Source organism: Panthera leo, chromosome A2 (assembly GCF_018350215.1).
Source record: "Panthera leo isolate Ple1 chromosome A2, P.leo_Ple1_pat1.1, whole genome shotgun sequence".
NCBI classification, from domain to species: Eukaryota; Metazoa; Chordata; class Mammalia; order Carnivora; family Felidae; genus Panthera; species Panthera leo.
In genome coordinates this window covers 50,727,993-50,755,252 of record NC_056680.1, presented here as the reverse complement: position 1 = coordinate 50,755,252, position 27,260 = coordinate 50,727,993, and the positions used below count along the sequence as shown (strand labels likewise).

The following is a 27,260-nucleotide window of genomic DNA, read 5'->3' as shown; positions in this document are numbered from 1 at the left end:
CGGAAGTCAGGGGGCGCCCTCCCAGAAGCTCTGAGCTAGGGACGGGCCCTGGTGACAGTCGTGGAGAGAGCAACACGCGCCTGAAGGTCTGTGCGCGCTGACGCCTGGCAGGTGGGTTAGTAGCTGTTGCAGTTGGGGGCAGAATCCTCTACAAACCGAACTTGGAGAGCCCCAGACTTCGTGGCCTGTCATCATAGTAGCTAACATTTATAGCGTGCTTAGCCATGCCAAACACTGCGTAGGGCTTCACCTCGTCATTTCATTGTTCCAACAGCTTTTTGAAGTGGCACGGAAAATCCCAGGTTTAAAATCAGAAAATCAGAGTCTGAAAGAGGTTACATACCTTGCTGAAAGTTCCAGGCACAGCACGTTAGAAGCAGAACTGGGTTTTGAACCTGATGGTGTCACTCCAGAATTCTTCCTCATCAGATCTGAGTCAGTGTTGTTCAAACTAGTCCCTGCGTTATATATTGCCTTCACTACTTTTGTCTAATTGCACTTTTGTTTACTTAATATTTTTCTTTAGATATATATTTTTAACTTATTTTAGAAGGAAACGTGTGCAACTAAACAAAAATAACCCAATTTAAAAATGGGCAAAGGCCAGGGGCCCCTGGGTGGCTCAGTCGGTTGAGCATCCGACTTCCGCTCAGGTCATGATCTTTCAGTTTGTGAGTTCGAGCTCCGTGTGGGGCTCTGTGCTGAGAGCCTGGAGCCTGCTTCAGATTCTGTGTCTCCCTCTCTCTCTGCCCCCTCCCTGCTCATACTCTGTCTCTCTCTGTCTCTCAAAAATGAATAAAAGTTTAAAAAAAATTAGAAAAAATAAAAATGGACAAAGGCTTCAATATTTCTCCAAATAAATACACATATGGCCAATAGTCACATGAAATGATGCTCAACATCATGAAGAAAATGCAAATTAAAGCCAAAGTGAAATACCTATTTTAGTGGCTAAATTTTTTAAACAATGGACAGTTGCAAGTTCCAGTAAGTATGTAGAACAATGGAGCATGTGTTGCTGGTGGCAGCGCAAGATGATACAGCCACTTTGTAAAACAGTTTAGCTTTTCCTCAAAAAATTAAGCAGAATTGGGGCACCTGGGTGGCTTGGTTAAGCGTCTGACTTCGGCTCAGGTCATGATCTCGCGGTTTGTGAGTTCTAGCCCCGCATTGGGCGCTGTGCTGACACCTCGGAGCCTGGAGCCTGCATTGGATTCTGTGTCTCCTTCTCTCTCTGCCCCTCCCCCGCTTGTGCTCTGTCTCTGTCTATCAAAAATAAGTAAATGTAAAAAAAAAAATTTTTTTTTTTTAATTAAACAGAATTGGGGTGCCTCTGTGGCCCAGTTGGTTAAGCATCTGACTCTTGGTTTTCAGCTCAGGTCACACTTTTTGGGTTCAAGCCCCGTGTCAAGCTCTGCACTGACAGTGCAGAGCCTGCTTGGGATTCTCTCTCTCCCTCACTCCTGCTCCTTCCATGCTCCTCGCACCCCGTGCCCAATAAATAAATAAACTTAAAAAAAAGTTAAACAGAATTACCACATGACTCAGCAATTATACTCCTAGATGTATACCCAAGAAAACTGAAAAACAGATGTTCAAACAAAAACTAGTACATTATGTGGCTAAAGCATTGTTTGTAGTAGCCCCAAAGTGGAAACAAGTCAAATGTTTGTCCATCAGCTGATGAACAGGTAAAGAAACGTGGTTTAAATATCCATACAGTAAAATATTATTCAGTCATAAAGAGAAATGAAGTACTGTACTGATTCATGCTACAAAATGGATAAACCTTGACATTATGCTAAGTGTGAAAAGACTAAGATTCTCTTAGTATGAAATGTCCAGACTAAGCAAATATATAGACACAGAAAGATGAGTGGTAGTTTAGGGCTGGAAAGAGTGAGGATATTGGGGGTGGTAGCTAAAGGGTATGAGGTTTTTCTGGGGGTGGGGGTGGGGTGATGAGAATGTTCTGAAATTGGATAGTAATGATGGTTGTACAGCATTGTGAATATACTAAGAAACTGTACAGTTTAAAATATTTAAAATAGTGAATTTTATGTTATGTGAATTTTATCTCAAAGGAAACTTTGGTGTCATGGGAAACTCATCTGGAGTTTCCTCTAATGCAAAATGATACTTCTTTCTTAAGAGTTATTGCAGGATTTAAATGAGATTAACATGTTACCAGTCTCCTAATTGAAGTAGACAATGCCCCTAAAAATAGTACAATGAAAACAAGGTTATTAAAATTCTGGCCAGATACTGTTCGCTGCAAAAGGCTCTGAATAGACTCTAAATATGAGGCCGTTCTCTATTCTCTAAAAGGATAAATTATCAAGTATCAGAGATAAACTAGCACTAAATGAGGCTTTCTTGACATGAGAAGCATTAAAATATTGAAAAGATTATTTTACCTGATACAGTGTTATTTAATGCATACCTTTATACTATGTAAAATCATTTATAAACAGATTTCACACTTAGGGAAGCATTGCTCTAAGGCATATTATTTGCCTGTGGAATCATGTTAGGTGTCATTTAAGTGACAGCATTTATTGAGCAGCTATTACGTGTCCGGAATTCTTTTAGGCACTAGGGATACAGCAGTGAAAAATTCTTCTAGAGCTTATATTCTAATGGAAAATACAGACAATACAGGAAACGCATAACATTCCTGACATGATGAGAATAATGGAGAAAAATTAAGCAAGTTTGGGGAATGGAGAGTGCTGGAGAGATGGAGGGGAATGCTTACTTTATATATCAGGTGGTTAGGAAAAGCTTCTTTGATAAGGTAACGAAGTAGAGCCTGAAGGAAATGAGAGAGCAAGCTACTTGAATATCTGGGAGAAGAGCATTTCAAGCAGAGGTCAAGAGGATGTTCAAAAGGGTCTGGGAAGATCCAGGAGATCAGTGCGGCTGGGGAGGAGTGGATGAAAGGGACAGAAATATAGGATTAGGTGGGGTGGATACATCATATAGGCCACTGTTTTACGAATTATCAAGCATTCAAAAAGGATCACTCTGGCTGCTGCATGGGCAAGGATGGAAACAGTTACCAGACTATTTCAGTGGTCCAAATGGAAAATAATAGTAATGGCTCAAATTAGAGTATTAGTGGCTGTGGTGAGAATTGTCAAATTCTGTTGTATTTTAAAGGATGACCTATCATTGCTGGTGGATTGGATGTGGTTTTGAAAAGAAGGTAAAAGGTAAGCGTCAGACCTGGTCAATTTGCTGGTCTAAAGTGCCCTACTTTTGGGGGATGCCTGCTGAAGAACTGCTGAAACGCTGTGAAGGAAGTAAACATGGACAACTTTGCTCTTTAAAGTTCTGATTCTGATTTATTGCAAAGAATTTTAGCTTATATCAGAAAAACCCTGATATCTACTGTAAAAGTATTGACTAAAGTGGATCCTTGCTCCAAGATGCCAGTTTGGATAAGTGGCATATATGAGTGGGAATAGAAGCCTCTAATTTCTTTCTAACTGGCCGTAGTGTTATGTTAAACTGAAGTGACCTCTATGTTATTAAGCACATGATTAAATTTGGTAATTCCCATTCAGATATAGTGACACAAATTAAGAATTCGGCAATAGTTGTTCCCATGAACTCTGATATGTGTTTCACCCTAATAGCTGTCTATTCTTGCCTATTTTTAAGGCTAAGACAGAGTCACAGTTAGAAAGTCAAATAGTACAGCTACTCCCCAGCCCAGCCTAGCCCCTTCCTTTGCGCTTTTACAGAAGCAAGAACTATTAACTATTTCTTCCTTCAGTTCACATGGTGACTTCCTCCATGTCTCTAAATAACCTGCTTATAGTGCTGTTTCTTATGTTTTCAGTTTGGGGCATTGTCTACAGACTCTGTTACAATACTTGAGGTAGCCTATTAATATCCCCACCATCCTATTTTGCCTTTCTTTCTCTTCCCATTAAAGTTACAACCCAGGGGTGCTTGGGTGGCTCAGTTGGTTAAGCATATGACTCTGATTTCACTCAGGTCATGATCTCACAGTTTGAGTTTCAGCCCCATGTCTGACTCTGCGTTGACAGCGCAGAGCCTGCTTAGCATTCTCTCTCTCCCTTTCTCTATCTCGACCTCTCCCCGACTCACTCTGTCTCTCAAAATTAAATAAACGTAAAAAAAATGATACAACCCATATATGGGGTGCCTGTCTAGCTCAGTCAGAAGAGTATGTGATGCTTGATCTTGGTGTCATGAGTTCAAACCCCATGTTGAGTGTAGAGATTTTTATTTTTATTTTATTTATTTTATTTTATTTTTAAAAATATGTATTTATTTTGAGAGAGAGAGAGTGCACAAGCAGGGGAAGGGCAGGGAGAGAGGGAGAGAGAGAGCCCTATCTGGGACTTGATTTCACAAACCATAAGATTGTGACCTGAGCCAAAATCAAGAGTCAGATGCTTAACTGACTGAGCCACTCAAGCACCCCAAATGTAGAGATTATTTAAAAATTTTTTAAACATTTATTTATTTTTGAGAGACAGAGTACAAGTGGGGGAGGAGCAGAGAGAGAAGGAGACACAGGATCCAAGGCAGGCTCCAGGCTCTGAGCTGTCAGTATAGAGCCCGAGACAGGTCTCAAACCCACGAACAGCAAAATCATGACCTGAGCTGAAGTTGGATGCTTAACCAACTGAGCCATCCAGGCGCCCCAAAGATTATTTTAAATAGATAAAGTTACAATCTGATATAGTTTGTTCCCGGATGTTAAATTTACAAAGTAAATTTAAGTGATATATTAAACATCTTTTTGTTCTGTCAACTATAGACAGCATCTCTTGATCCCTCATACTGTATGACAAGGGTTTTGTCAGCACTCCTGGCCTTTCCTCTACCTATTCTTCCTTCTTTGTACCTTCCATTTGGAATTCCAATTCCATTGGATCCAATTCCATTGGATCCCTGTGGGGATATAATTGAAAGATGCAGGTCCCTACACCTGCTTCTCGCTCAATAAACTACTGAAATGCCATCTTCCCCGAGAAAACCTTTTGGGACCTCATTGGGAAAATGAGTCATGTGTCTATAATCCCATTAACAAAATGATAGCCTAGGAGTCCATGAACTCTTAACCCAACAGACCTTTGGCCTGTTGGGTGTTAACAACCAGAGGGGGAAACAACCAACTTGGCCATGCCCTAAACATGCTGAGGTTTATTTACTTTTCTCATGCCCTTTCGAACCAAAGGCTATAAAACTGCCTTAGTAATATAATTCCTGTGAGAACTCTCCGATGGAATTAGTGACATCACAGTGAATTTTCAAGAGAATGTACATGAAATTTATTGTTCACCTTGAACTTCATATGGATAAATTGATTTAAAAGCAAGTCATTCACTTTGAAAGGAACTGCATCTTGGCTGTAACTGAGATTGTAAGGGTTGGGGAGGCAGAAAGATGGTATGAGCTGGGAAGCAAAACACTGCTGCCACCTAGTGGTTACTCATTCTGAAATACTACGATTCTTTCAAACCACAGGCAGCTGAATTAGTGCAGTCCCAAACCAGAGAAACTTCCATTTCCTCCTCTTTTGTTAGAGACAGATGTTAGACAACCTTTTGTAAATGGTCAAAGGCAAAACAAGGTATTAATGGGATTAGCCTGTGAGAGCTGCTCGTCTTTTGTGTAATCAGAAGAATTAACAGAGCACTGACAAAGGCAAACTGCTGTAGGTCAAGATGGACAGCGACCAAATCTCTAGCATGAAGTGGCAGTTCCAAAAGGAAGCAGAAGGTGCAACAAATGAACAGAGAGGGACCACAGTAAGGCAGGACGCTCAGTAGTGGTCACTGCAATAGCAGCATGGGTCCAGAGGAAAGCAGAATCAGAAGCAAGGTCAGCAGGGATGATGACGATCAAGTCACATAGACTCAGGATCACTAGTCAGCAACAGTTCTGAAGAACAGGGCAGTCAGGGAACAAAATGTAATTAAATTGACCCTATCTCCTAATATTCCTATGGAGTAGATGTTGTTAATCAGCCCTGTTCTACAGATGATGAATTAATTTGAGGCTAAATCACTAACCCAAAGTCACAGAACTAATGAGGTTTAGAGCCAAAATTTGAACCAAAGCAGTTTGACCCCAGAGTCGGAGCTCTTAACTACTATGCTTTTCTGCTTCCCTGAGGGAGAGGGAACCTGGGATTTCACTCCTCTAACTCTTTTGACTGTTGTATTGAGGGATGGTTGTGAATTAGAACTCTGAAGGTGGTTAAGATTTGGACCTAGATCTACTAGGTCCCTAGTAGGTCTGGCACCTACTTGCAGGAGGTATTTAACCTTTAAGGAATTAAGTTTCCTTACTTGTAAAATAGGGATATAAAGGAGGCCAATACGTTGCTTCAAAGATTTGTTGAGATAATACACAGTTTCTGTCATATGGCAGGTAAGATAGCTTGCCTACAAAGACAATTGCCAATGATTCTCATGATTGTAAGTACTACTACTCTCAGCAAGGGGTGGAGTCTGTTTCCCTTCTCCTAGAATCTGGGCTGAGCTTTTGGCTTGCTTTGACCAGTGGAATGTGTCAGGTGTATTGTTGGCTAGCTCCAAGCCTAAGTCTTAAAACTTAAGTCTTGCTTCCTTGGACCATCTGTGCCACTAGATAAGGAAGCCCAGCCTAGATTCTTGTATGGTAAAAACCACATGGAGAAAGAGGCACTAGGGAGCCAAGATCCTACCTGAGCTCACCTTGTGGATGTGGCCACATGAGTGTACCACATGAGATCAGAACTGTCCTGCCAACCCACAGAATTATGAGAAATAAATCGTTGTTAAACTACCAAGTTTTGGGATAGTTTGTTATGCAGCTGTGAGAAATAAGCCCACTGACCCAATCAAAGGAGGGACTTGGAGATTCAGAGCACAGTGAAGTGAGGCTTTAATCAACATTCTTATAAGAGTGGGTGTCTAATGGACAAGCATACTCAGGGCAGTTACAGCAGACAATTTATCTCCTAGCACGCAAGTCCCTCCCCTGATTCCTCATTAGCTGATACTACAGAGGTTACAGCCTTACCCCCATGTTGCCTATGCTCATATAAGGCAAAAAGTAGTCTGATTGGAACAAATGTACATTCCTTGAAGTGATGCAGAGACTTCAGTTCTTTGGCACATGCTCATTGCAGAGCCCGTAAAAATAAGCCCGTGAAATAGAGAGGGGAAGAACGAGGAAGTGAAGTGTCTAAGGGTTTGGGACTCCCCCACTAAGGGTGGGGGCAGGGGTGGGGCTGGGTGGCTGGTACAGTTTCCAATAGGTTGTAAACCTATTGTTAATTAGACAGCACAGCTTTTATTTGGTACTTCTGAAAATGAATCTTCTCTCTTACTTCTCACAGCAGCAAATAGAAAGTCCTCAATAAATAACATCTATTAGTATTATAATTGGTGCTGATGAGGGATTCAAACAAATATCTGATCCATCTTTTTTTTAGATCACTGACTTTTCTCCCCTTTCTCTGTTATAGGCTGGGAGAAATGAGAGGTATATGTGCAGATGAACACTGCTTATTACAAATATGTCTTATCTTTTTATTAAAACAATATTGCTAGATATCTACTCAGAAAGACTGTTAGCATTTCAAATTGCTATATACATTTGAGATAATATAGAAGCATATTTTTTCACACATTTACAATCCAGACTATTCACTAAATTGGTTATGGTGGAACCTCCCAAAGCTTTTGTGTTGGAGGATTTGAGGCATGAACAGCATGAACAGAGACTTATCCCTTTAATCCGGCATCTCAGAGCCCTGACAATGATTCTTTAACTTTCATCTCCTTTATATCTCCTTCTCTAAAGTCCTCTTTTTCTGTCTGTACATGTCCTTTGCCTTCTTAACATCCCTTTCTTGTCTCTTTTCCTTATTGTGACAATTAAATGAGACATTCTCTACCAAAATGTAGGCTCTGATATGGAGGAGATTTTTATCCTTTTTCTCTCTACAGAATATTCTTTACTTAGAACAATGCCTGGCACACAGAAGGTGTGCAATGACTATGTTTTGAATGAATTAAATAATTCACGTGAAAGCATTGAGAACAGTGTCTGGCATAGAGTCGATGATGCTCAATAAATTCAACTTTGACAGGTCAGTACTGTTATAAATGTGATCATTCACATTCATTTTTAAGAATGTTTTATTACTTTGGGGCGCCTTTTGGCTCAGTTGGTTAAGCATCTGACTTCCACCCAGGTCATGATCTCATGGTTTGTAGGCTCGAGCCCCATGTTGGGCTCCATGCTAGCAGTGTGGAGCCTGCTTGGGATCCCTTTTTCTCTCTCTCTCTCTCTCTCTGTCTCTCTCTCTTTCTCTCTTTCTTGTTCTGCCTCCCCCCCCCCAAACTCGTGTTCTGTCTCCCTTAAAACTTAAATAAACTTAAAAGTAAACTAAAAAATGTTTTATTACTTTTAGTCTTCGTCTCTTTTCTTTCTACTTTGTCCCTTTCTTTTCTTTCTTTTTCCGTCACTGCATCTTCTGTGCAACCCTTACTTGTGGCCTGAGACCCTCATAGATGTTATGTCTTAACTCAGAGGATGTGCAAGAAAAGGTTTTGGAAATTTGTCTTGGGTGAAATAGAAAAATTTGTGATTCATAGCTGACCTAGGATTACACATAAGATTCTGCTATTGAGGTGAGCCTAATTTTGGTGTTAATATTTTAACCAGGGGCCTAGCTTATGGAAAAGAGCAAGCTTATTAAGTAGTAGGCTAACAAATACCTGACTGTACATGTCTCTGAGCGTGTGGGTGTTTCTGGTGCCTGATGGTGAGTAACTGTGCTGCTCTTGGCAATAGAAATGTGAGGAGAATCAAATAGAACTGGTTTTGCTATTTTTTTTCTTTCCCTTTTTCCCCACAGGGGAATGGAAATGAACCAGCACATAGTGTATCGATTCTTTCTCAGGCTCGTAACATTACGGAATCCCTGTTGAAGTGCAAGCTGGACTGGCGGAAATCAGATTTCCCATATCTTCTCAAAGGCTGTTTGTCAAGGTAAATCCCATACATATTAAAACCCTGACTTCCCAGGGCTAGATGGGAAAATAAAAAGCTTTGGGCCTGTAACCAGAACTGATTATGCAGATGTCTCCATTACCTCGGATGGTCACTCTTGTAGGAAGAGCTCTCTCATCTTTCCTGCTGGTCTTTTAGATTCAAATCAGGAGTTTCACAGATGTGCAGTCCAGTGGGCTGGGTAGCTTGGGCCAAGTACAAAACAGTATTGATGCTGTTCTTAACACAGCCTTGTTTATGTTTCAACTATGCTAATAGGCAGCTCAGACTTCTTAGCCCTGCTAATGTTTGAAAACTGAGAGTTGGGAGGAGAATGGATGAGTCTGCGAGCCTCCTGTCACCTCTCAAAACTACCTTCAACTACTCTGTTTTTCTTTCCTTCCTTCAAACATTTGATCATTATATAGACAATAACTTACCAGGCCTCTTTACTAGTGAACCAGCCTAGTAAGCCAATCTAGAGTTAGGGTAGAGAGATTTTGAGGCATTCAGACCATCAGTTCTCAAACATGCTAACTTAATTGGCACACAAGACCCCACAATACACCTAACCCATCCATTCCACTTCTGGTGGGAAACGAATTTGATGATAAAGAATTAGAGAGGAGCAAAATGGCAACCCAAAACAGCAGCATCATAATGTGTATGCATGAACAAAACGATCAAAAACAGAAAAACAACATTTGAAATGTGAAATAACACATACAAGAAGGGCTGTATTTATGGGGCGCCTGGGTGGCTCAGTTGGTTGGGCATCTGACTTCGCCTCAGGTTGTGATTTCAGGGTTCGTGGGTTTGAGCCCCTCATTGGGCTCTCTGCTGTCAGTGCGGAGCCCACTTTGGAACCTCTGTCTCCTTCTCTCTCTCTGCTTCTCCCCTCCTCATGCTCTCTCTTTCTCTCTCTCTCTCTCAAAATAAATAAATAAGCATCATAAACAAAACAAGAAGGGCTGTATTGGAAACTCAAGAAACTAAGAAGCCCTCCTCACCAACAACAAGCATCCCCAGCAATCTAGGTTGTTACATGTACAGCAGGAAATTTATATCATTGCCAGCTTTTCTGTGGCAGCAAAAGTTTTCAACAATTGGCAGTACCACATGGTTTTTTGCAGGTTTTTTTTCTTTTGGTGAATATAAAAATTTAATCACTTTTAATAATTAACAAAGGAAGCTATTAGGTACTTAGTCATATGTAAAAATGAAAGTCCCTGGCCTTGCATGGCATTTACTCTAAGAGCTGTGGAAAGAACTTGTATACTTTGATCTCCTTTCATGGTTCATCAGAAAGACTCCATGGGGGCCACGGAGTCTTGGAAACATGCTGGCTTAAATGCCTGTGACAGCCTTATTTCTGGGCCTTCCCTCGTATAGTGCACTTGAGCCTAGAAGTTCTTCCACATCTTTGAGTAAGAATCTGATTTCTACATTAAGATGATCACTCTACTGGCAGAAATATAATAAATGCATAAAACTTTTCCAGGGAGTATTTGGCAATAGGTTCAAAGTCTTAAAAGTATGCATTACCTATTCACCCAGCAATTCCACTCCTAAAGAAATAATTATGAATATGAGCAAAGAGGGATGTATGAGGGTAATTACTATGGTATATTTTAAACTATCTTTTATATTAGGAAATTGTTCACAACGCTAATTTTTAAAAGTAGGGCATATAACTGTGTATGATATAATCCTTTTCTCCTAAAGATGTAGGTCTATTCATAGAAAATGGCTGGAAGTGTATATAATACAATGTTAATAGTGATGATCTTTTTGTATTATTACTGACTTTTCTCAAATGTCTACAGTAAACCTGTAGTACTTCTGTAATAAGAAGAAAAGGTATAAAGGTATTTAAATATGCCTGAAAGAATAGATGTTTTTGGCAGCACTGGTTAGAAGAACATGAATGGGGATGACTGGATGAGAGGTTATTACAGGGTTCAGGCTCCACATTGTCAGTGCAGAGCCCAACGCAGGGCTGAATCTCACAAACCATGAGATGATGACCTGAGCCAAGATCAAGAGTCAGATGCTTAACCAAGACTGAGCCTCCCAGGTGCCCCCAAATTGATCTTTTAAAAGAGCCAACATGATTCATCCATCGCCTTTAGTACCTTTACACATGCATCTAAAGAAACTCAGAACCAACTCTGATTTAGTTTCCTGGCTTGTTCAGCTAAGTTAATGAGGATCTAGTTGACAGACAAAGAAAGAGAGTGTAAGAGGAGGACTAGATAGTGGAGGGAGAGAATAAATTCAATTTTGGACTTGCAGAATTTGAGGGGTTTGTGAAATGTGTACTAAACTCTGGTACCTGAGTCAGAAGCTCACGTCTGATCAGTTGATGCAGAATTAGAGATCATCAGTATACATGTGATTGTTAATACTGGGTGGTTGTTAAGCTTGCCTGGAGAGTGAGAAAAGGGCTGAGCAGGGATCCCTGTGGAACCTCCACAGTTCGGGGCAGGATGAAGGAGAGGAATTCACTGAGAAGACTGAGGAGTGGTGAGGTAGGCCAACCCATAATAGGCTAATCCAGATTCAAAACTAGGCAAGAATGACCAGTTACACAAGTTCAGGGTTGCTTTCATTTCAGTTTACTACCAAGTCTGCAAGCAAGCATTGCAACAGGCAAAGGAAATGAGACTGAAAGTGAGTGAGGAGACTCTGGGGTTTCTTCTGCTTTCATGGAGTTGTGACCAGAATTTAGGGGTCAGCACGGCCCCTCTCAAGTCTGATCTGCCACTCCTTGCTCTGTAGGCTGGGGAAAGGGCCTGCCAACCCTCAAGGGTCTAGGTACTTCCATGTCAGGCAATTCCTTGCTGTGCCATAGGCATGTCCTTGTATGTTCTTTTCTTCTCAGTGCCTCCTCACCTGCACCAGGCTTGGCCATGGAATACCCACAGTAGCCAGAGGGGTTCGGAGGGAAAAGGAAGTTTAGGGAGGAGAGAATTTCAAGTTTAGGGAGGAGTTGTCAGCAATATCAGATGCCAGAGTTCAGGTAACATAAGTGCTGAAGGGTTCCCATTTGGCGATTCAAAGGCTATTTGTAACCATAGACATAGGGCACCACCAAGCTCAGATTCCCACGAAAGTCATTTCCATTCTCACAAAATATAATCAAGATACTTATTTTAGGAGCACCTGGGTGGCTTAGTCAGTTAAGCACCCTACTCTTGATTTCGGCTCAGGTAATGATCTCAGGGTTTGTGAGATACAGCCCCATGTTGGGCTCTGTGCTGATAGTGTGGAGCCTGCTTGGGAATCTCTCTCTCCTTCTGTTTCTGCCACTACCCCACTCACATTCTTTCTCTTTCTCTCTCAAAATAAAGAAATAAACATTTTTTTAAAAAGGTATTTATTTTAGTCGTGGTATTTTGTTATGGCAACCTGAGCTAAGACGTTCACTATGCCAGACTCCTTCATTCATGGTGATTTATTCTTAGTGGCACTATTGTTGTTTCTAACATTCCATCCCTTTTTAAGGAACTCCCTGTCCATCACATTGTGGGCTGTGTTCAGTGTCTCTTACATAAGCCTCTTATGTCCCAGGCACATCAAGGAATGTGGCTGGGTACCAGTTTCATTGTCCCCAGACCTTCCCAATAGGTGAGAAGATTATTAGATGTTGGTCTGCCCAAAGCATGTGATGGACTTCTAGATGACTGAGGTCTATCAGGGTCATTGCTGATTCATGGAATGCTCAGATACCCGTAAGTGGCAGAATTAAAGAAACACTTTAACTGCCGGCTGGGGGAGTATTGGTCTTTAGCACAGAATTCTAATATTTGGGTTTTCTAGAGCAAGGTGTATGTTGGGACTCAACACTTAGACTCTTCTGGAAGGGATGAAGCAGCTTCAAACTTGTGTCTGTTGGGCTAGCTTCATTTGGTCCCCCAAACCAAAGCAATATAAATATCCATATCTTTTTACGTCTGTCATTTCTTATTTGGTTTTCCATCTGCCCTGCTCTGAAGTAGGAGGGGGAAGAGAAGGCAGAGGGAAATCGTGAGCTCTTTAGAGGAATAGTGCCAGATATTAAATCTATAAACAAAATAGATTGAACCAGAGAGAATGAGTCAGAGATGAAGGAAGCATGAAAGCAATATCACACTGGGAAAATGTCACCTGAAAGTGCTGACCAAATGTTCCTGGCATATTTGTGATTGGCCCTTTAAGTCCGATCAGCACAATTTGGTTCCTGAACTGCGTGTGCCTCACTGCCCTATTGCGTGCATTTTCATTGTTTCCTCATTTCAAGCCCTTAAATTCATTTATGTAATACAAGCTGATGACCCATGGTGAGATTGTCCTTTCCTCTGGTGATAATGATCCTGTCACACCAGGTTCCTGTTTCACTGGAGTGTGAAGAGAGTTGTGCTGATTGATAGGGACCAAGCTGGAGTGAAGATTTGACTGGAGGATCCCTTAGTCTTCCTGTACAATATGCTCAGAGAGTACTTGGAACTCAGAATTATCTGAGGGCTCTGCCTTCTCAGAGTTAGGCTGTAATGGAAGTTGCAAATGTGGGCAGCCCCTGGGTCAGATATATTTTATTTGGTCCACCCAGGATTTGGAGTCAGTTGCCAACATTTAAAAATAGGCATATTTCATAGCCAGGTTTCCCATTCCTCTTTAACAGGAAGATCTAGAATGTTGGACCTGTATCCCCTCCTGAAAATCATTGGTTAATGCAGAGTGGAACACTGCCCTTTAGTGGGGACAGGAGAGCTTTAGATTTCCATAGTCTCCACTGCTGCACACATTTATATTGGCCACCATAGGCACTTAAGTTTGTATTCCATGTATATCCATCCACATAGGAACGATGTGTAGGGGAGAAAAACCCTTTTTTCTCCCCTAGGGTCACTGTTCGGGCCCAGGAATCAAACTGATCATAGACAGATTAACAACAACAAAAAACCAGTTTTTTTTTTTTTTTTTTTTTTTTAATTAAGTTTACTTATTTTTGACAGAGACAGAGTGTGAGAGCATGAGCTGGGGAGGGGCAGAGAGAGAGGGAGACACAGAATCCGAAGCAGGCTCCAGGCTCTAAGCTGTCAGCACAGAGCCCAAAGAGGGGCTCAAACCCACGAACTGTGAGATCATGACCTGGGCCGAAGTCAGACGCTTAACTGACTGAGCCACCCAGGTGTCCCCAAAAAACCAGTTTTAATTACACAGTTACACAAGGGAGTTTCACAAAGAACAGAGATTCAAGGAGGCAGCCACATAATAGAGGCTTATATATACCGTCTTAGGTTAGACAAACAAAAAGAGGTTTGGGGGCTTCTGGGTGGGGAGGCAAGTTCTGGGAAAGCAAGGGGAGGAAGCATAAGATAAAGATGGGTTGTCTTGTTATGTAGATAAAAGTCTCTCAGGTGATAAAAGTTGTCTTTCTTCCTGGCACAGAGATAACTTTACAAATGGAAGTTTCCTTTCTAAACGTAAATTTCCGTTACAAAAGGGGAAATTTATACTCTATTTTTAAGCAGTTGGAGGTAAAGAGCCTTTCCTGCCACTGCTGGTTCTCAAGTGCCTTTAGTTCAAAATAATCCTTATGCCAAAGAGGTGTATTTTGGGATGATGTATCCTGGTACCCTTGAGAAGGAAACTAGCATTTATTGAGTTACCTTTATGTATGAACCACTGTATCTTGTAATTTCCACATATGATTTCATTTGATTATCCTCAAAATCAGTAAGGTTTGGGCTCCAGTGCTGCAGGGACCATGCCTGTGACATGCCACCCCAAATATGGCATTTTGGTATATTCAGTATTTTATTTGTTAAATTATTATTTTTTTAAGGTGTATTTATTTATTTTGAGAGGCAGAGAAAGAGAGAGAGAGAAAGACAGAGAAAGTGCATGCAAGAGAGAGAGAGGCAGAGAGGGAGGGGATAGAGAATCCCAAGCAGGTCCCATTCTATCAGTGCAGAGCCCGACATGGGCTCAATCCCACAAACTGTGAGATCATGACCTGAAGAGTCGGATGCTCAACTGACTGAGCCACCCAAGTGCCCCTAAATTATTTTTTTAAATGTGTGTCTTTAAATTTATTTTTTAGTAATTGCTATACCCAATGTGGGGTTCAAACCCATGACCCTGAGATCAAGAGTCACATGCTCCTCCCACTGAGCCAGCCAGGCATCCCTGGCATATTGAATATTTTAAAATGAAGGAGTTTCAGAACACAGCAGAAGGAGGAAGGTCACGCTGACCTTCTGCCTACCCTTCTTCTCTAAAATAAGTCATAAAATCTTTGTGTGAGAGGTACCCTCCCTATTCTGGGAGGAAAGGAGCATCCTTATCTCTAAAGACAAAAGGGGCCTGAGAAGAATGCTAACCAGCAAGCATTTCTAAGTTTCTTGTGAGAAATAAGCCCACTGACGCAATCAAAGGAGTGACACAGAGACTCCGAGCACGGTGAAGCCAGGCTTTAATCAACATTCTTGCAAGAACATTTTTGCAAGAGCAGTGTGTGATGGACAGGCACACTTGGGTCACTTACATTAGACAATTTATCTGCTAGCACGCAAGTCACTCCCCTGGTTCCTCACTGGCTGATACTTACAGAGGTTACAGTCTTACCTGGAAGTCACCTATGCCCATGTAAGGTAAAAAAGTAGTCTGATTGGAACAAATGTACATTCCTTGAGGTTGCATAGAGACTAAAGTTCTTGGGTGCATGCTCATTGTAAAGCCAGTGAAGTGAAGCGTCTAAGGCTTTGGGAATCCATTTGGGGGGGTGGGGGGGTTTCATACATTTTCCAATAGGTTGTAAACCTATTGTTAATTAGACAACACAGCTTTTATTTGGAACTTAAATGAATCGTCTCCCTTTCTTCTCACACTCTTGAATATATCATATTCTTCCACCTTTGTCCACTCTTCATCAGACCTAACGTAAACACTCAGTTCTGTTCCACTGCATCTGCATTTCCTTATGGAGGCTCCTGTGTCATGTAAAACTTATATTACATAAATTTGTATGCCTTTTTTTCCCCATTAATACATTTTTGTCAGTTTAATTTTCAGACCCAGCCAGGTAACATAAAAGAGTCAAGAAAAATATTTTCCTCTCCTACACCTATTTCTTTTACCACTGTGCCAGTCCCAGCATTTAGTATAGTCAAAGCTAAGGTAGGAACTCAAAAGCATTTATTGGATGAACGAATGTACACATGAACACATAAATAAATGAATGAGTTATTTTTATCCCATTTTTTTGTAGATGAGAAAATCAAGGCCCTGGGCATTTAAGTAACTTGCTCAGAATCATATAACCAGTAGAGGTTACAGTTGGGATTCACATATGAAACTATGGGACTCCAGAAGTCCAGTGTGAAGGAAAAGGGTAAAGGCCATGGGGTCATTTCAGGGCCAAGTGCACAGTAGGCATGTTGTAAGCACTTACTGAATTGGTTGATAATGTTTAAATGTATTTTCATGAGTACAAGCAACCAGAAGATTACAAGCGTGGTTTTAGTTTATGAAATTTGTTTAAAATCTACTGGTGTCCTGGGGTGCCTGGGTGGCTCAGTTGGTTAAGCATCTGACTTCGGGTCAGGTCATAATCTCGTTGTTTGTAAATCCGAGCCCCATATCAGGCTGTGTGCTGACAGCTCGGAGCCTGGAGCCTGCTTCAGATTCTGTAATTCCTTCTCTCTTTGCCCTTCCCCCACCCTCTCTCTTTCTTTCTTTCTCTCTCTCTCTCAAAAGTAAATAAACATTAAAAAAATTTAAAAAATCTACTGGTGCCTGGGATTGAGCTTTGGGATTTCTTAATAGTGAGGCCTTGTAGTAGAGGGTACTATTGACATGTAGCAAGGAGGACAGAATGTTTCTGTTCACAGTTGACTTGTGCTACTTAAATGTGAATTTCCAAAGCTAATCCTCCTTACACATCTAAAGAGCTTCCTCTGGGCTTATTTCCTTAAACTACCTGCTGATGGTGCTTGGTTACCACCGTAGAGCCCAGAGCTGTTCTCAGAAATGAATATAATTCAATGCTCCTTTGTGAGGCTATTATTAGGAGGACCTGAAACTGGTTTAGGAAGCATACTGTTCAAAACGAAGCCCTTTACAAAGAGAATGGGTTGGCCTGGCTGAGGGAAATGGGGAAGTGAGTAAGAGCCACTCTTGTGGCTTAGGTTCTAGCTCTGTGTTTATGATTTCCAAATTGATTTATAATTTTTTCCAAGTTGATTTATAATTTTTATATCTCTCACACAAGTCTCATCATTCCAAAAACTGCTAGATATTTCCCACAGACCTCTGTCTACCATGACGCTAAACCTAACATATTGAAAACAGAACACACCACATTTGTGCCCATGAACCAGTCTTTCCTTCTGGCTTTCTCCATCAGTGGCTCTTTATTCTTTCACTTACTAAGCTCCAAACTGGAGTTTTCTAATACTCTTATAATTCATATATGCTGACACTTTTCCATAAATTTCCTTCCTCCTCCCCCTCCCCCTTTCCCAAGTGCAAGCCTCTATCTATCCTCAGATCTTGAATGCTAAAGTAGCTTCCTTGCTGAAGTAGCTTCTCTCTGCTTTCAGGCTCACTTTCCTTTTATATCCCTGCATACTATAGCCAAATTTATCTTACTAAAATCCGGTTTTCATGTCCCTTTTCAGGTTCCAAATCTATATTATCTTCTTATGGCTTGGACTGGCTTTTCCAGTTGTTCTGTGAAGATTTCATTCCATCAGAAATTAATAGGCTTTAAGTAAAAAACAGATTCTGTGATCAAATGTCAGGGAAATGCTAGGTTGACAAAGTTATGAACCATTTCTTTCCTGCAGGATAACTCATAGCTTTCATATGTCAATATGTGTTAGTATACAGTGTTTTCTGAGATTGATATTTTCACAGAACCTTTTTTGGCAGAGTATTTCATTGGTCTAGGTCTTCATGCACCACACTTTGGAAACATTGGTCCACAGATTCAAATCCATACTCCCTGTGATGGTTAATTTTATGTGTTAATTTGACTGGGCCATGGAATTGTTAACCCTAAAAATCAAACGGCCAATTATTTTACCAACAAATAAATAGAGAATTGCAATCAGGGACAAGCAAACTACAGCAACGTCATAGGCTTTGTTCTGCTGAACAAAGGAGAGAAAGCCTCTTTTGTTCAGGAAATCCGGGAAGTTGGGAGCTCTGAGTTATGACTGTCTCTCATTGGCTGGGCTGTTGTGGGGGGGCAGCAGGAGGAGGAAACCCTTTTTTCCCCCCTTCTGGGATGGTAAAGTAGTGTCCATCTGCAAGGTCCCTTTCCCTGTTGGTATCTGCAACTGATGAGGAGTGGTAGGGCATGAGAGCTCCCCCTGCTGGCCTTCTATTCCATTCTAGTGAGATTTCCCTTTATTAAATTTCACAAGATGCCCAGATATTTGGTACACCATCCATTAACTATGTTTCTTTGAGGTTGTTTTTATTTTTATTTTTTTATTTTCATTTTTTTAAATGTTTATTCTTGAGAGAGAGACAGAGTCAGAGTGCAAGCGGGGGGGGGCGGGGGGGGGGGCGGGGGGCAGAGAGAGAGGGAGACACAGAATGTGAAGCAGGCTCCAGGCTCTGAGCTGTCAGCACAGAGCCTGACTCAGGGTTCGAACTCACGAGCCATGAGATCATGACCTGAGCCAAAGTTGGGCACTTATCCGACTGAGCCACCCAGGCACCCCTATTTTTTTTTAAGTTTATTTATTTATTTTGAGAGAGCAAGGAGGGGAGGGGCAGAGAGAGAGGGAGAGAGAGAGAGTCCCAAGCAGGCTCTGCACTGTCAGCACAGAGCTCCATGCAGGGCTCAAACTCACGAACCGTGAGATCATGACTTGAGCTGAAATCAAGAGTCGGATGCTTAATGGACTGAGCCACCCAGGCACCCCTGTGAGGGTGTTTTTAGATGAGTTTAACATTCAAGTCCATAGATTGAGTAAAGCAGATTGCCCTCCTTAATGCGGATGGGCATCATTCAATCAGTTGAAGGTCTAAATAGACCAAAAATTCACATCCTTCTATGAGTAAGAGAGAATTTCTCCTGCCTGAACTGCCTTCAAACTGGGACAACTTTTTCCCCTCTTCAGACTCAAACTGGAATATTAGTTTTTCTTGGGTCTGAAGCCTGCCAGCCTTCAGACAGGAACTACACTGTCAATTCTCCTGGGTTTCCAGGTTCTAACTTATCCTGCAGATCTTGGGAATTCTCAGCTTCCAAATCACATGAGCCAATTCTGTATATCTCCACACACACACACACACACACACACACACACACACACACACACACTATTTGTTCTAATTCTCTGGAGAACCCTAATACACTCCCATCTTTTTCTCCAAGGCAGTTTAAGATCAGACTCCTGTAATACCTATTTATCTCTTTCCCAGCACGTACCTCTGCTCTAGGTAGGCTGGTCTCATTATTTCTACACGCTCTTTGCAGAATTCACCTCCAAACTTTGTCCAAACTGTTTCTTTTGCTTATCTATGGCTCTTCCTTTTCCTGTTTGTTCACATTCTACCCATCTCTCTCTCTTTCTCTCTCCCCCTCCTTTCTTCCCTTTCTTTCTAACATTTTCCTTTAAGAAAATAAATTTCCCAAAGACAAGTCGTGCACAGCATTGACTTGCATTCATTGCTAAGCACTGTGCTCTGTGGGAAGTGGCTAGAATGCTAATCCACTAGAAATTCAAGGAAGAAAAACCTAGAGGAAGTTCCCATTATAAGAATAGATTAAAAAAGTGAGACTCTTTTTCAGTCTTCTAATTCCTTAGTGCTTTCCGCCAGAGACATCTACAGTTACCGATTTCTTTTTTCTCTTGTTTCAAGATCCAAGTTAATTCTCATGATTGAAAATTAGAGTCACTTGCAGAGCAGTTAAGATTCTTGAGGGCCAGGCTGCAGCCTTAGACCATGTACATCAGATTCTCAGGGCGGGGGAAACCCAGGCATCAGTATTTTGTAAAGTTCTCCATTTGATTCCAGTGCATAGCAAGGACTGAGAACTAGTGTGAAGTCTTGATCAGAAGGTACTGAGTCCATGGCCCTTTTGGTATGTGCCATACAGTCTGGCTTGTGGTGATCTCATCTTATTAAAAATGGGAGCCTGTGGCTTACCTGGTGGTGCTCAAGGAACAGAATTTCTCTAGTTCTGAAAGTCAGTTTGAATATCCCTCCCACCCGTTTTCCTCTCAGGTATGGAGAGCAGTGGTTCTCTCTGGCAAGCATGAGATTCACCTAGAGTCCCTACTCCTAGAGTGTCTGAATCAATAGGTGTGGTGGGGGCAAGAATTTTCATTTCTTAAAAAAAATTTTTTTTTAATATTTACTTATTTTTGAGAGAGAGAGTGAGTGAGCAAGGGAGGGGCAGAGAGAGGGAGACACAGAATCTTTTTTTTTTTTTTTTTAAATTTGTTTATGTAAGTAAGCTTTTGCTGTTAACAACGTTTCTTTTTTTTTTTTTTAATGTTTATTTATTTTTGAGAGAGAGTGACAGTGAAAGCAGGGGAGAGGCAGAGAGAGAAGGAGACACAGAATCCAAAGCAGGCTCCAGGCTCTGAGCTGTCAGCACAGAGCCCGACGCGGGGCTCGAACTCACAGACCGCGAGATCATGACCTGAGCCGAAGTCAGACGCTCAACCGACTGAGCCACGCAGGCTCCCCAGGGAGACACAGAATCTGAAGTAGGTTCCAGGCTCCAAGTTGTGAGTGCAGAGCCCGACACAGGGCTTGAACCCACAAACCGTGAGGTCATGAACTGAGCCGAAGACGAACACTTAACCAACTGAGCTACCCAAGCGCTCCAAGAATCTGCATGTCTAATGATGCTGGTGATGCTGACTCTCTTGATCTGTGGACCACATCTTGAGAACCATTGGCCAAAAGGACGAGGAGAGGGAGCCCAAGTGGGCCTAATATGGCCGCTTGTGCCTGAGGAAAACCTAAGAGATTGCACACAAAAGTAAAGGCTGGCTAAAAATACTACTTAACATGGAGGTTACCAATTGGTGGCCCAAACCCTAAATCCAGTCCATAGATGGGTTTTGTAGGGTCACACAATGTTTTCTGTTAATGAAAATAGTTCATACTTAAAAATCAGGGATTTACACACACACACACACACACACACACACATACACACACACACACAAATATTTAAAAATTTTAAGAACAATAGGTTGGCAGCAAGGGGCCCAATTTTGTATGTGCATTCAACTTTAATCAACAAGGAGTAGCTGCTTTGCTCTCCAAATCAACCCAGCCCCCAGCCAGCCTTACAAATGAATATACCATATGAGTGAGCCCAGGCAAAATAGAAGCAGAAAAACTACAGAGCAAAGCCATAAAATAGTGAAAAGTAATATACTATTGTTGGCTTAAGCCACTAAGTTGTAGGATGATTTGTTACATAGCAATAGCTAACTGATACAACAATTGGCAGAATTCCCACAGGCCTGCTTCACTCAATTAGGTTACCTTCCAGGCCCCTGTAGGCAAGTGAGTTTCCAGCCTGGGCCTTTCCCTACAGAGCACTAAGATAGACTTGAAAACCTTTTCCACATCCATTATCCCAACAACCTCACAAGGTCAGCTGGTAATAAATCCATTTTGCTGATGAGGAAACTGAGGACTAGCAAGCTAAAGGATATCCCTAGAGCGACATAGGAACAACAGGGTGAGAATCCATCACTTTGCGCTTCTGTTTCAGTGCTTGCCCCCTTCCCTCCTGGGCAATCAGCTGTTAGTCTCTCAAGGCCAATAGACTTGACAGCCACTAAAACCAAACTGTGTAAGGTAACAGGGTATGATGTTTTCAAGAAGGGGAGCCCTCTAGCTAGTCTTTATTTATTAATTTTTTAAATGTTTATTTTTTGGGGGGGAGGGGGGGAAGGGGGGAGAGAAAGAGAGAGAGAGAGAGAGAGAGAGAGAGAGAGAGAGAGAGAGAGAGAATGAGTGGGGGAGGGGCAGAGAGAGAAGGAGACACAGAATCTGAAGCAGGCTCTCTAACCCATGGACCATGAGATCATGACCTGAGCTGAAGTCAGATGCTTGACTGACTGAGCCACCAAAGCAGCCCTAGTCTTTATTTATTGAGAATACTGACTGTGAAGGGCCTTAATATAGTGACCACTACATAGAAGGGCCTTAATGAGAGCTACTTGTTATTATATACTCCCCCTTCTATAACATCCTTTGATATCCTCTTCTGTCTTTCCCTACTCACCAGACTGCCACCTGGAGAATTTCATCTGTCTTCTAAGATCTGGTACATTTTCTGTATCTCTATTACAGCACATAATTATACTGTATTATATATTTAATAAGTTTTTATTTTTATTAAAAATGTTTTTATTTTCAAGTAATCTCTACATCCAATGTAGGGTTCAAACTCACAGCTCCAAGATCAAGAATTGCATGCTGTACCAACTGAGCCATCTAGGCACCCTTAGATGTTCAGATTTTTTTTTTCTTTAAGTGGGCTTCACGCCCACCATGGGGCTTGAACTCACAACCCTGAGATCAAGAGTAGCATGCTCTACTGACTGAGCTAGCCAGGCACCCCCTTTATTATATTTTTGATGTATCCCTCTACTCCCTCAGATGCTGGGTGCTTTCATTTTAGGGGTTATAGATTTCCTTTTTATTTCCACAGGACCTGGACCAAAGTGGATGCTGAATCAGTGATGATCAAATGGAAATGAAATTGAATTGCAGAGTTGCAAGATACATTCAGTCATAGTCTAGTTTGACTCCTATAATAATCATCCTGCAAAAGCAAGTTTTGTTATATCATTTACCCATATTAAAAATAAAGAAACAGAGGGGTGCTTGGGTGACTCAGTCAGTTAAGTGTCTGGCTCTTGATTTCAGCTCAGGACATGATCTCATGATCTCATATTGAGCTAGTTGTTAGCACAGAGCCTTCTGGGGATTCTCTCCCTCCCTCTGTCTCTGTCCCTCACCTCCACACACATGTGTGTGCCCGCCCATGCGCATGCTCTGTCTCTCAAAATAAATAAATATATTTTTTTTAAATAAAGAAAACAGAAGGACAGATATCATATGTTTTCACTCATATGTGGATCTTGAGAAAGTGGACAGAAGACCATGGGGGAAGGGAAGGGGAAAGAAAATAGATACACAGAGGGAGGGAGGCAAACCACGAGAGACTATTAAATACAGAGAACAAACTAAGGGTGGATGGGGTGATGGGGGAGAGGAAAAATGGGTGATGGGCATTGAGGAGGGCACTTGTTGGGATGAGCACTGGGTGTTGTATGTAAGCCAATTTGACAATAAATTATATTCATAAAATAAAACAGAACCTCACTCTACTAAGAACTTCTTTCCAATTGGTGATACTTAGGTGATATTTGTTAGGCTTTCCATCAAGTAGTTGACTGTTATTCTTTGCTTTTCTTTATAATTTTTCTTTATAAGTTTTCTCCTTGATGGCGGACCCTAAGCCTTACTTAGATCTCTATGCCCAGCATGAGGTGTGGCAAGTGGTAGACACTAAGTAAGTGTTGACTTGAATTTAATTCCAATTCTGTGTTAGAAGCTATGTCTGGTTACTGATGTGGGAAACAAAGGCAAATGAAAAATTAAATTCCCTTACTGCCTACAGCCCATTGACAAGTCCTTGAAACAGGCAGTGATATTTCTCTAGGAGCTCAGCTGCCTCCGTGATGACACTTTGCTGAAGGCAAAAAGGGAATCTTACCTTAATGTTATCCCAACTCCCCAGGATCCTGTACGTACTTTAACATATAAAAATTCCTTTGGAAACTTCCTTTATCTCTACCCCCAAGATATATGATGGCACTGATACTCCAAGCATATGGCCCACTGATACACATCTGAAGGGTCTCATGACTGAGCTTTTACTGAACAGAAATAAATGACCTTTTCCTAACAGCAGCTAGCCCTTCAAGGTCCTGGAAGGAAACCTTGTTTCCAAAGTACCTTAGAGACTTATGCTATCCTTAACCCCCTCCCAACCTGAAGAGTCACTCTTCACAACCCCAGTGCAGCTCTTTCTGCCCACAGGTCCTGCCCCCGTGCTTTAATAAAATCACCTTTTGCACTGAAGATATCTCAAGAATTCTTTCTTGGCCCCCAGCTCCAAACCCCAACACTTCAAACCACATCAGTACCACTGTAAGGAAATGTTTGAAAGAGCTATTTAAAATTTGCTTATGATTAAGTCCTACTTTCACTTGTCAGAACATTAACCAAACATAGTCTCGCTCTTTTATCACAGATTGGATGCCTGGAGAGAGAGACCGAGACAGAAGACATACACAGAGACTGACTGACTTGTATCTTTGAGAAAAGAAGGACACAGAAAATTGCAGGGTAACCAGACCCTGTCTGAGAGAGAATTCTTTCTTTGTGCTAACAGTGGAGAAATGTGGGGCTGTCATATGAGGAGCAGTCTTACTCTTTGTGTATCAGGTAAGGCAGAAAAGAGAAGACTAAGGTTCAAGGAAAGGGAGAATTAGAAGCGGCCAAGTGATTGAAATCAAAAGGATGGCCAAGAAATATGAGAAACGAAGAGGAAGGAAAGACTGAGAGGGCGTTCTGTCAATAGCATTTAAAAGAGAGTAAGAAATGTAAAGTGACCCTCTGTGAGGGAGCTACAAGATACCATCTGTGTTCTTTTCCCTGTGAGACCCTCTCTTCTGAAAAGAATTGTCATCCTCAAGCCCCGAACAGCGCTGCACTATTTTGTTGGTGATGTTGCTTTTAAAATGTAGACTATGATGTTATTTTAAGAGTTCAATTAATCTGCGACAACATTCCAGTATTTTGTAAAATGAAAATATGCCGAGTCATCCTGTCAAGAGAGAGGATAACCTTCAAGAAGCTAGGGTATTTTTTTCCGTATCATCATGGTTGCCGATTTTGACAGGGAGTTACCCAACGTGCAAGGAATATTCCTTGGTGTTAGCAGTGGGTTCCATATCATGTTTTGAGCTAGTATGGTCTTCTGGTCTAGAGCCATTTGTGTCTGAAAATGATGGTTGTAGTAACAATTTGTCATATTCTCTTTGCAGCAAGTTCCTTTTGCTCATGAGCCTGTTATTATTGAAGAAGCATTTAGTTGTAGGTAAATGACCCTTGCCTTCTGTCTTTAATTGAAACTCAGCCTGCTACAGTTAATATGTTTCATTACTCACTAAATCTTGGAAGGAAAACCTAATGTGCTATAAAAGCAAAGGAAACAAAATTAATTGATTTCAGCACACATTTTTCCTATGTGATGGAGCCAGCTGTCTCTAAAGTAGAGTGCATATGAGTAGCTGGCTGTGGGCATGTATGCTTCTATGATTATAGTCTGTTGTTTTTCAAAAGGAGCTCTTTTGATATTCTTTATTATGTAATCTTCCTCACTTTCTTACCAGTATCTGTTCAGTTGTATAGTTCTGTTTTGAGAAGAATAAACCTTTGGTCTATATGAAAGGGAGTCTGAGACCTGTCTGTAGTCACTTCTTGGGCATGGAGTGTGGGCTTGATCTCTGTATTAGGAAAAGAGGTGCAAGAGAACCTCACTAAAAGGGCTTTTACCACACTGTGTTAGATTAGTATTTTTCTGTAGTAGTGACCCAGCACAGGCTCCTCAACAACTTGAGAGAGAGCAATTCAAGTTGTATCAGTTAGCTATTGCTGCATAACAAATCACCCCACAACTTAATGGTTTAAACCAACAATAATATATTACTCTGAACTATTTTCTGCTGTTGGTTTGCCTGGGCTCACTTATATGGCTATATTCATTTGTAAGGTTAGCTGGGGGATGGGCTCATTTGGAATAGCAGGAATGGCTGGGCCTCATTGTCTGTGTGGTATTTCATTTTTGGCTTCATACCACGGTGGTCTTGGCGTTCCAAGAGTATGAAGGTGGAAGCTGCAACACCTTTGGAACTTACACAGCATCACTTCTACCATATTCTGTCAATTCAGAATTCAGAAATTCTGAATTACAAATACAGATACAAATTTGCAAGTCTCAAGATCAGCTCAATTTTGAGGAATGGGGAATCTGCCTCTCCTCTTGCAATATTTTGAGGAGTCTCAAAATATTGTGGCCAAGTTTTTTACTCTACCACATGGCTAGTTATCTAGGAGAGAATTTATGGGATATTTGGGGTTGGAAAGGGTGGTCGTATCTGGGTTTTGAGTCTCAGACAACTGAGCCAGCTCTCTCTAAAGTGTAGTGTGTATGATGGGGCACCTGGGTGGCTCAGTTGGTTGGGCTTCCAACTTTGGCTCAGGTCATGATCTCAAGGCTTGTGAGTTTGAGCCCTGTGTCGGGCTCTGTGCTGACAGTTCACAGCCTGGAACCTGCTTCAGATTCTGTGTCTCCCTCTCTCTCTGCCCCTCCCTTGCTCATGCTCTGTCTTTCTCTCTCTCTCAAAAATAAACATTAAAAAAAAAAAAGTGTAGTGCATATGAAAACAGCTGGTGTGTATGTGTACGCCTCTATAATTGTATTCCAAATTCAATCCACATCATAGTAATTGGGCAAATTGCTTTGAGTCTCATTTCTTCATCTTTAAAATGGGAATAGTAGTAATGCCTCTCACAAAAATTGTGAGGACTAAATGAGAGATAATGTATAGAAAGTGCTTTGTATAGTTCCCAGCACATGGTAGGTGCTCAAATAAATTGTAGCTAATTTTACTTTTAAATTTTCTTTTTAAAAAATCCTTAGCTATTTTTGTTTGTTTGTTTTACAAGTAATTCACATTTCTAGCATGAAAAATCATGAAAAATAGAAAAGCAAGAAGAGAAAATATATTTCAGATTACCCAATATTTTACCACAGATTTAGCCACTAACAGTCTTTTGGTGAATTCCTTTAGATTCTAGACTTTTTTTTCAGTGCACACGCACATATGAATGAGTGGTAGAGAAACAGAGAGAGACACACACACATACACACAGAGAAATATTGGTGTGTATTTTTAGATGTATACATAAAAGTTTTAAAAACCAGAAGAGTATTTATTACTTTTTATAAATTTTTTTTTTATTTTTCCAACGTTTTTTTAATTTATTTTTGGGACAGAGAGAGACAGACCATGAACGGGGGAGGGGCAGAGAGAGAGGGAGACACAGAATCAGAAACAGGCTCCAGGCTCCGAGCCATCAGCCCAGAGCCTGACGTGGGGCTGGAACTCACGGAC

At 41.3% G+C, this 27,260-nt stretch overlaps 1 long non-coding RNA gene across 2 annotated transcripts; it reads left to right on the top strand.

Moving 5' to 3' along the window:
- The first annotated feature begins 10 nt into the window (after positions 1 to 10).
- Positions 11 to 25,528, top strand: LOC122203452. Of its 2 annotated transcripts, none has more exons than XR_006195187.1 (3): positions 11 to 111; positions 8,897 to 9,030; positions 24,332 to 25,527. It is a non-coding gene; the product is annotated as an uncharacterized LOC122203452 (long non-coding RNA). The 2 variants fall into 2 exon arrangements; XR_006195188.1 differs by lacking the exon at positions 11 to 111 and adding an exon at positions 8,029 to 8,125 and having other exon boundaries at positions 24,332 to 25,528.
- The last annotated feature ends 1,732 nt before the right edge of the window (positions 25,529 to 27,260 follow it).